Genomic DNA, 8,216 nt, shown 5'->3' with positions numbered 1-8,216 from the left:
GGGTGGCCCAGTGACCACAGAGGGGACCGTGCAGGCTGCCTTCTGCCAAACACAGGCACAAGAACAGTGTCCTGACCCCTAAGAGGCAGCAAGGTGTGAGGCTGCGTCTGGGAGCCTCATAGCCCCCAGGGGACAGGTGGGAGCCACACCGAGGCTGTCTCCAGGCCAGTCCCCCTGGCAGTGACACCCGAGGCAAAAGCGAAGGTCCCGTGAGCCCCCGAGCCTTTCCAGGAGGTCCACACTCAAAACATTAGTTGGATTTAGTAACACGGCAGCCATTGGAAAACAACAGGATTATTCTTTTGCATATAATCGTTTGTTTGGATTTTTAAAATTCCACTCCTGCGTATTACCATCCAGCATTTCCCCTGCCAAAGGGGAAGGTGACTTTCAGGGAACATCTAAGGAACCGTGGCTCTGAGGCTCCTCTCGACTCCACGGGGCCGTGGTCGGCAGGTGCAGCAGGACGCGAGCACCTCGCCTCACTGCTGCCCACTCGCGACCTCACCTGGAGCAGGAGAGCCTTGCTGCCAGCCCCCGAGGGCAGGGAAGGAAATGCTTCTTTCCCCTTCCACCCTCCTAGGGTGGGGCTTTGCAAATTAGACTGATAAAGAACACATTAACAGAAGGAAACCGCTGGAAGCTTATTAGCATCTGCCCACGGAGCACTCAGAGAACAGTGCAGGGCGTAGTCAGAACTTGGGCTTATACAGCATCTTAAGAAAGAACAGTAAATTTCAGAGAAGTAGCAAGACAAAGGAAATCTCTGGGTTTCCAGGGGTGGCAAACAGGAGGAAGGTGAACGTGGGAAACCGATGGCGAATGGGGCCCAAGCGGAAGTTTGCTCGCGGACTCCCGAGCACCGTGTCATCTCTACCGGGGAGGCTCCTGCCATCCGCTTCCTAGGACAGGGAGGGCGGGCAGGGCCGCCTCACAAGGGGTCTGTGCCCCGTGTTGGGCAGATGGGAGAGCAGGGACCCCACCCCGCGTCTACTTCGGCTCCATTGCCTTCAGGTGGAAATAACCCCTGAGCCGGGGGGCAAGCTCGGGGGTGGCGTATTCCGACCCCTTCAGGAGCAAGCGGCTCTCAAAGGGGAACGTGTCCGGCTGCGAGGCACACAGACCTAGCCAGGGATGGCCTCGCAAAGCAGGGTAGCAAGAAGCCAGAGGCGGCGGCCCTGGGCTGGTGCTGGGGCTCCTCCAGTCACCAGGGACGTGGGTTCCTCGCCTGCTCCGCCCGAGACCCTGTGCGGCTTCAGCCTCAGAACCGCGCTTGGGGCGGGGCAGGGGCGAGGACAGGCCGGGGAGACGCCCCCCGACAACCGCCTTTTACAAGGGTTCCGGGACGTCACTGGCCATGACCACCCTGAGCTGCAAGGCAGCTGGGGACAGCGAGTATGTCATCTGGACACGCCGCTGCCTCAGACGTCCTGAGGTTCCGTCAGTAAGAGAGGAGGGGTGAATGGATATCGAATGGAGAAAGGGTGTTTGCAAGGGAACGCAACCTCACAAGGACCAGGACAGGCTTCCGGTCCCAGCCCTCCCAGGAGACGGGCTTCCCTATGCAACCGGCAACTCTCAAGCCTTACAGTGACAGTTTCTGAAATACTCGTGCTGTCCCCGTCGGACCCCTGCCCCATAGCTCAGGGCGACAGGACGAACGCAGCCTTAGACTAGGAAGTGCAGTTTCTCGCGTGCATTAGGTGCCTGCTACGCGCGAGGCACTTTACTTCCTTTATCCGCCATGTGCACAGCCGCGCACAGACAGCATCATCTTCCCTGCTACGGGCGAGAGGACAGGCAGGCTAACCAACGCACTCACGGACGCACGAGTTGTAATGCGGCCGAGCCCCCATCCGCGGTTGGGCCCAGGAGGTTAGAAGTTCTCTCCTTTCTGAGGGTACAGCTCATTCCAGTCCTCCCACGGGCTGGGAGAATTTCCACGGGACACCACTGCTGTCATTTCTTCTCCCTTCCTCAAATTTAAGCGAAAAATGCCATGAGTAGCATTCTTTAGAATTTAGATTTGTCAATAATCAGGAAAAACTTAGACTTTATCAACTTCAAAGACGAAAAGATCATGGCACCCACAGGGCGTTCCAGGGCTATCAGACAACCAAGAAACAACTAACCATGACAAGTTCATCAGAGGCCTTCCAGGAGGAGGGCGCTGCTTAGACAAGTTCCTCTGAACTCACGGGCTGAGAGAGTCTCTGTGTTATCTCTGAACGGAGCTGCCTGCTTCCCCGTTGCTCTGCCCTGGCGGCACTGCAGAGAGCCGCCGAGAAATTCGCTTTCTCTGGGAAGGCCCTGTGCCCGCCGGGCCCGACCTGGCTCTGCTGGCACAGGAGAGATCTTTTTTTAAAAAAAAAAAAAAAAGAAAACAAAAAAACGAAATTATAGAATTAACAACATGAATGTTACCCTTAGAATTGTAATCTCCAGGAAAAGCTGTCACCAGTGTGATTGGCAAAATTAGTTTGTTTTGTTTTGATTTTGGTTTTTGATTTTTAACTAATTCTAGTGAAAATTTTTTAATGAAGGTCTTTGCTCTGAATTTTGAAAATGTAGACAACAATCTGCAACACACAAAAAGATTATTAATTAAAGGAAGTTAAAAATAACCCCCTTACTGGAGCGTGATGTGAATTAGCTAGTTAGATACTTAGAAAAAAATTGCTCTTCGATGAAAAACCATAGCACGTGACTCTGAGCCGTTTCTTGTCTTTGAACTATTTGGAAATTCTTTGTAAACTGCAGGCAACCGATGCATATCTGTGTCCTGTCCTGTCTAGTGGAGATTTTAACTGGCTTCCTCCCCCTGTGGAAAACCCAGTTCCGCCTCTCTTTGCAATTCGTTTCAAAGTTCCTCTATTCCACACAAACTCGTGCCGTTTTCACTTCTCCTTTGTACCAGTTCTAACATCTGCCTAGTTCTTTCTTGTCATATGTGCAGAATATTATAAAATCTTCCACGTGTTCTCGCTTATATCTTGGTACAAGTCACGATTTTACCTTTTTCTAAACAGTATCTTTCAGATAATGTCCAGCTGTGACCTAGGCAACATGCTGTGCTGCTTACGTTTTATACCCACGGCTGCTACTGTTGCATGAGAGTGACCGTCTGCAGCAGGCGCCTCCAGCAACCTGTAGGCATGTTCTTTCCGTGATCGTTCCGCGTACGGCCAGAGTGAGCGTGCAGCACGCGGGCTACGTCTGGAGAAAATATGTGAGTATTTTGCCTCAAGCAGGGCAGTGCAACAGAAAAACCAGGAGACAAAGCATTTAGTTAGCACCAACTGTGTGCCCGGCATGATGCAGAACAAAGAAGCCAGACCCTTAGGATAAAATAGCCGAGGGTACGAAGGGGCCAAGGGCAGCCTGCCTACGACTATTAGCCGAGTTTGGCCGTGAGTTTCGGCGTGGTCCAGCTGGGAAGTGAGACTGCACGAAACACGAAGACGATCTCAGAAAACCCACAATTTGTTGTGAGATAGTGTCACAAACAACATTCTTAAAGAAATCCCCGAGACCAAGAAAATCTGTGTTTTGGGTGGATTACAGCGTCCTCATCTCCTCTTTCATGGATGAGCGTTCGTTTGTGATTTCAAAACCCAATCTCACGGCTTCAGAGCAGAGACCCAGGCCGGACAACCAGCACCCGACCTCCTGCCTTGGGGGGTGGCTCACTGCCCCTCTGCAGCAGGCCGGATGCCCCCACACCCTTGGCAGAGGGGGGGGCAGGAGGGGGCGTGCTTGCTTGCGAGGGAAAAACAGCGTGCTTTACTGGGAAGTGCTAAACCCATCACGATGGTGCCTCAGGCACTGTTAGGGCTAGTGGCTTCCACCTGCACAGACCCTGTCCCTCAGTCTGTGGAGTGCTGGCTGGGCTCAGGCCAGAGCACCTCCAACCGCACCAGGCAGACCGTCCTGGGAACCCCACCCTGAGCGCCCTCTGGTCTGCCGTGGATGAAAAAGCCCCCTTGGAGCCAGAGGTTGCAGCTTGCAGGGAACGGCCCACTGTCTCCTGGCGAGTCCTCGAATTGCAAAGGACGGATCAGTATACGCCCTGCTGTCACTGAGTGGGACACCATTTAACCATGGATCAGCTGAAGCACGGGTTTCTACTGACTGTCTTACACGGAGACTGGCTTTAGCCCGAATGCTGCCATCTGTAGCTCGTGGTGGCGGCCCCTGTGCTCTCCCCTCCACCGCACCCAGGGCGGCCCCGAGATGCGAGTCCCCCTTCTCTGACACCTTCCTATAAAAACCTTCCACCTCGTCACAGACTATAGAACACTCTCGACTTTGCTGGTGTGTCTGCCCGGGTCAATCTTCTCATTTGGCTTTTGATGAACCTTTACAAAATTACAAACTATTTCTGCCCCAACAGCCTTACTTTCGATGGACAATCTCAAGTCCGGCAGTGGTAGAAGCAAAGGACAGAATTTGCACAGGGCTTCATGGTTGCAGGAAAAGACGAGGCTGCAACCGGGACCCCAGGCAAGCCGGAGTACAACCCGCTTCAGACAAGAGACAAAAGTGGGCTTCCGAAGAAAGCCTCCACTGAGCGAGTTCCAGGGCGTGCGAGCACGTGGGGTTTCATGGGAATAGCTCGTGAGCCCGTGATCGAGAACTTACAAATACAAGAAAAACAGTTTTTTACATTGTAAATTTGCTCCGTGCCATGGTTATATTGCAAGTAAGTTAGTATTATGTTCTCAGAGTTTGAAAACACAACTACTCAGCACTCACCCTCGCTGGCATGTGACTGACTAGTAAACTGTCCAATATCCAAGCGGTAAAGCCCCTAGGAAGGGACAGTGCTCCCCGCTGGCCTCACACAGGACCAACACCGGACCACGAACGCCGGCAGGGCTCTGGGATGAGATTTCGCCCAGGTCCATTTGCAGGGGTTGTCCTTGGAGCATCCTCCAGCCCCAGGACCGAGCACCTTCTCTCCCTCGAGGTATCGTTCTACCCCGCCATGTGGGCCTGGCGGCCCCATCTGAACCCTGAGCATCCACACCCCCGGTGAGTCGGATTAGGGGTGGATCTGCAACCCAAACTGAAGACAAACTACTTCTTTCACATCTAAGAATTTTGCTCTGGAACTGTCAGAGAGCAGAGGTCCCTTTTGCTGATGGATAGAAATGCAAAAAGTGTGCCTCACTGTCAAGGAAATACAGTGGTGTCGAATCAGGTAAACTGTCTGGCCAAGGCTGACCCTGGAAATGCCCACCCCCAGGCCCTCGCCCTGAACTGGGGTGCCAGTAACCAAGGGAGTAGAATCGTGTCTCCGGCACGGCATTTAGAATCTGCTTCTACAGGAAACACAGCCGTGTTTGCTCCCCTTAGCAAAGCAGGCAGGCAGACCACCCCGTCCTCCAGGGGTTCCTAGTGAAATAGGAGTCGCTACAACTGCCCAAAGGATGCCCCACTGCCAGGAGTCCCAGGAGGGGATGTGCCATGGAGAAGAGTCCCAGAAGTCACCCTGCTGAAAGAGGTCTGGGTCCCAGAAGGACGTCCCACGGAGACGAGCCCCACAAGGCCATCCCACCAGGCCTCATCTGTAACCCCTCCCACTCCCTGCGCTGCTGTGAGCTCTGAGATCAGACCCAGGTGTCCTCCCTGGCTGGGGCAGGGGCGAGATGGAGGCCGAGATCAGGTGAGCTGAACCCATCAGGATAAAAGGCGCCTGCGGGAGACCCAGTATCCACGCCCCGCCTACAGGGACCCTCGGAAGGGCGAGTTTCAGAGAATGTGGAAGGAAAGGGTGTTGGGGCGGCCAGCACCTCCTCAGAACACTCCGTAAAGTTTGTGTCTGTTCCTGGCCTGGCCTGTTTGTGGTGAGGGGAGATCCGGGCTCCGGGACTAGACTCCGGCTGGACCTCGGGGCTGCCGCAGGGTGCACGGGGGCGGGGGCGGTCCCGGCCCACTGACAAGGGCCGCTTCTCCGGCCCGCTGTGATTTCCAGCAAGCCAAGCCGAGTAGCGGCTGTTTGGAAGCTGGGCCGCCTGCTGGCCACAGTGTCCCGCGTCTGCGGCGAGGGGCTGGGCCGGGGCCGGAGCTGCAGACTCCGCAGCCGGACTGCTCTGCTCACCCTCGGGCTCAGCCCTTTGCATTCCCCTCAGAGATAAGCATTTTTGTTTCTCAATTAGAGAAAGTCTTAAAACGTGCTCCTGGGGAGAAACAACCTAACTCCTGGTCAGACGGCCGCCCCTCTTGTCTCCCGAGGAAGAGGACTGGAGACGTCACAGTCTTTCTTACGGTTCCCATGGAAATGCGTGTGTGATGTCCCGGTTCGTATGTAAACGCGTGTGTGACGCCAGCTCGGCAGATGGGTTCCACCGCAGCAGCGCTGCCGGGCGCTGGCGGGTCCCGGCTGGGCGCTTTGCCACAGACGTCCGAGGGCCGAGTAGACACGCGTCAGACGAGGCGGCTCAGAGCCGGGGCGTTTTACGGTTGGGCGAGTCTCAGTCTGTCTGCTGATGGGGAAAGGTTTCACTCTGCGTCCGTGGTTCCGGGAGCCTGGCAGTTCTCGTCTCGTGTGGTCCACCACGAGACAGGGCAGGGCTGGCGGGTAAACGAGGGGTCACCCACCCACATGGGGGTCATTGAGAGAAAGTGTGCGCGGTGCAGCGGGGGCCTCTCCTGGGTGTTGTAGGGAGGTGGCCTTTGTGGGGAGCCCACTCCTGGAGCAGACGGGGCAGGGGAGAGTTTGGAACGGGGAGCTACATCTAGAGCTGCTTTCTTGGCGCACGGGCTCAGGTGGGGCCACACTGTCAGTGCAAATCCGTGTATTTCACAGCACACATCCAGGGACAGTGGGTGACCCCAGATTTTCTTCCTTCTGGAACATGAGGCAGAAGTGTGGCTCCCGTGGACGGACGTGAGGGGCGAGGCGGTACCTGGACATGAGGAGCTGGCGCACCGGCCCGAGACGCGCTCACTCCCCACCCCGCACTGCCCCGCGGCTGGAAAGGCCAACGCGGACACACGCCCCTCAGTTTTCACCCTTGAGTTGCGGGTCTGATGGGCACAAGACGCTGGGGAACACAGAGAGAATTATAACTGCCCCGGTGCTGAGAGTGGTCACAAGAAGCCCTTCCAAAGAGCAGCATCGGTAACAACTGAAGACGTGGGAAGATGGTAGTTTGCGAACTTTCCGGAGATACATTGACTCCTCAGGCATGAGGACACTTCAGCAAATCATTTCGTAGAGACAGAATCTCGAAGAACATTAAATCCCTTCTGGGGCTACGAATACTGAGTCAGGTTTCTCTTATTTTGGCAGAATATGCACATTCTAGGAAAGCCAGCAGACGCCTGCTGAATGCAAAGTGAACTGAGTACAAAGTGCAGGGTGAAACCTCTCGCCAGTGCCTGCCTGTCGGCCCGGGGCAGCCCCGGAGCAAAGCTCGGCCTTCGTCCAAACGCTAGTGACGGGAGAGGCTTCGCCGGGTCACGCAGGACTTTTCAAACGACGTACAGACATTGCACTGCCGTGCAGCAAACAGTCTTCCACATATTTGTGTTTTGACTGTATGTGACATTTGCTTTGTGGACCACAAGGATACGTGCTGTGTGAGCTCCAGCGAGTGTCGAGCACAGTGAAGGACACGCCGTGGGCGTTCAGCTCACGGACGATGCGTGAATGAGCCAGACACTCAGCTTGCGAAGAATAAAGGGAACGCGGTGTGAAGGCATTGGGAAGAACCTGTTCACAAACAACACACTGGGCCGGGAGGGCGCGAGGACAGATGAGAGAAGGCTCAAGGGGGCGAGGCTGGAACCACTGTCCTCTTCTCTAAGCCCTTGTTTCCTTGAGCTTTCACGGCGCAGAGCACGCGCCGTCCAGCCGAGCAGCTGTGTGTGCCAGCTTCGGGGCCCTGGACACACAGCTCTACACCACATCCTTAGCTAGACGCACTGGGTAAGATAAACATAGCACGCTGGGGATTACTTGGAAAGGAAAAGCACAATTCTGCTGGTGGCACCGCGCATGGCCCATTTTCCTGTGAAGGGCCCCGTCCGTGTTCAGGGCGCAGACCCACGGCTGTCTGGGACTCGGAGGCCGATTGACACAGTTGGGTGCGTGGCCAAGCCGAGGCCGTTCGGGGACATTCAGAGGTCTCGCTACAGAGCTGCCTGGGCTCCTCACCTGGGAGGGCTGGACGCAAGCTCGCAGCCGGCCAACCCCAGACCCCCAAGGG

This window comes from Propithecus coquereli, unplaced genomic scaffold (genome assembly GCF_000956105.1).
Source record: "Propithecus coquereli isolate 6110/MARCELLA unplaced genomic scaffold, Pcoq_1.0 Scaffold601, whole genome shotgun sequence".
NCBI classification, from domain to species: Eukaryota; Metazoa; Chordata; class Mammalia; order Primates; family Indriidae; genus Propithecus; species Propithecus coquereli.
The sequence above is the reverse complement of the archived record's forward strand: the minus strand, read 5'-3'. Positions refer to the sequence as shown.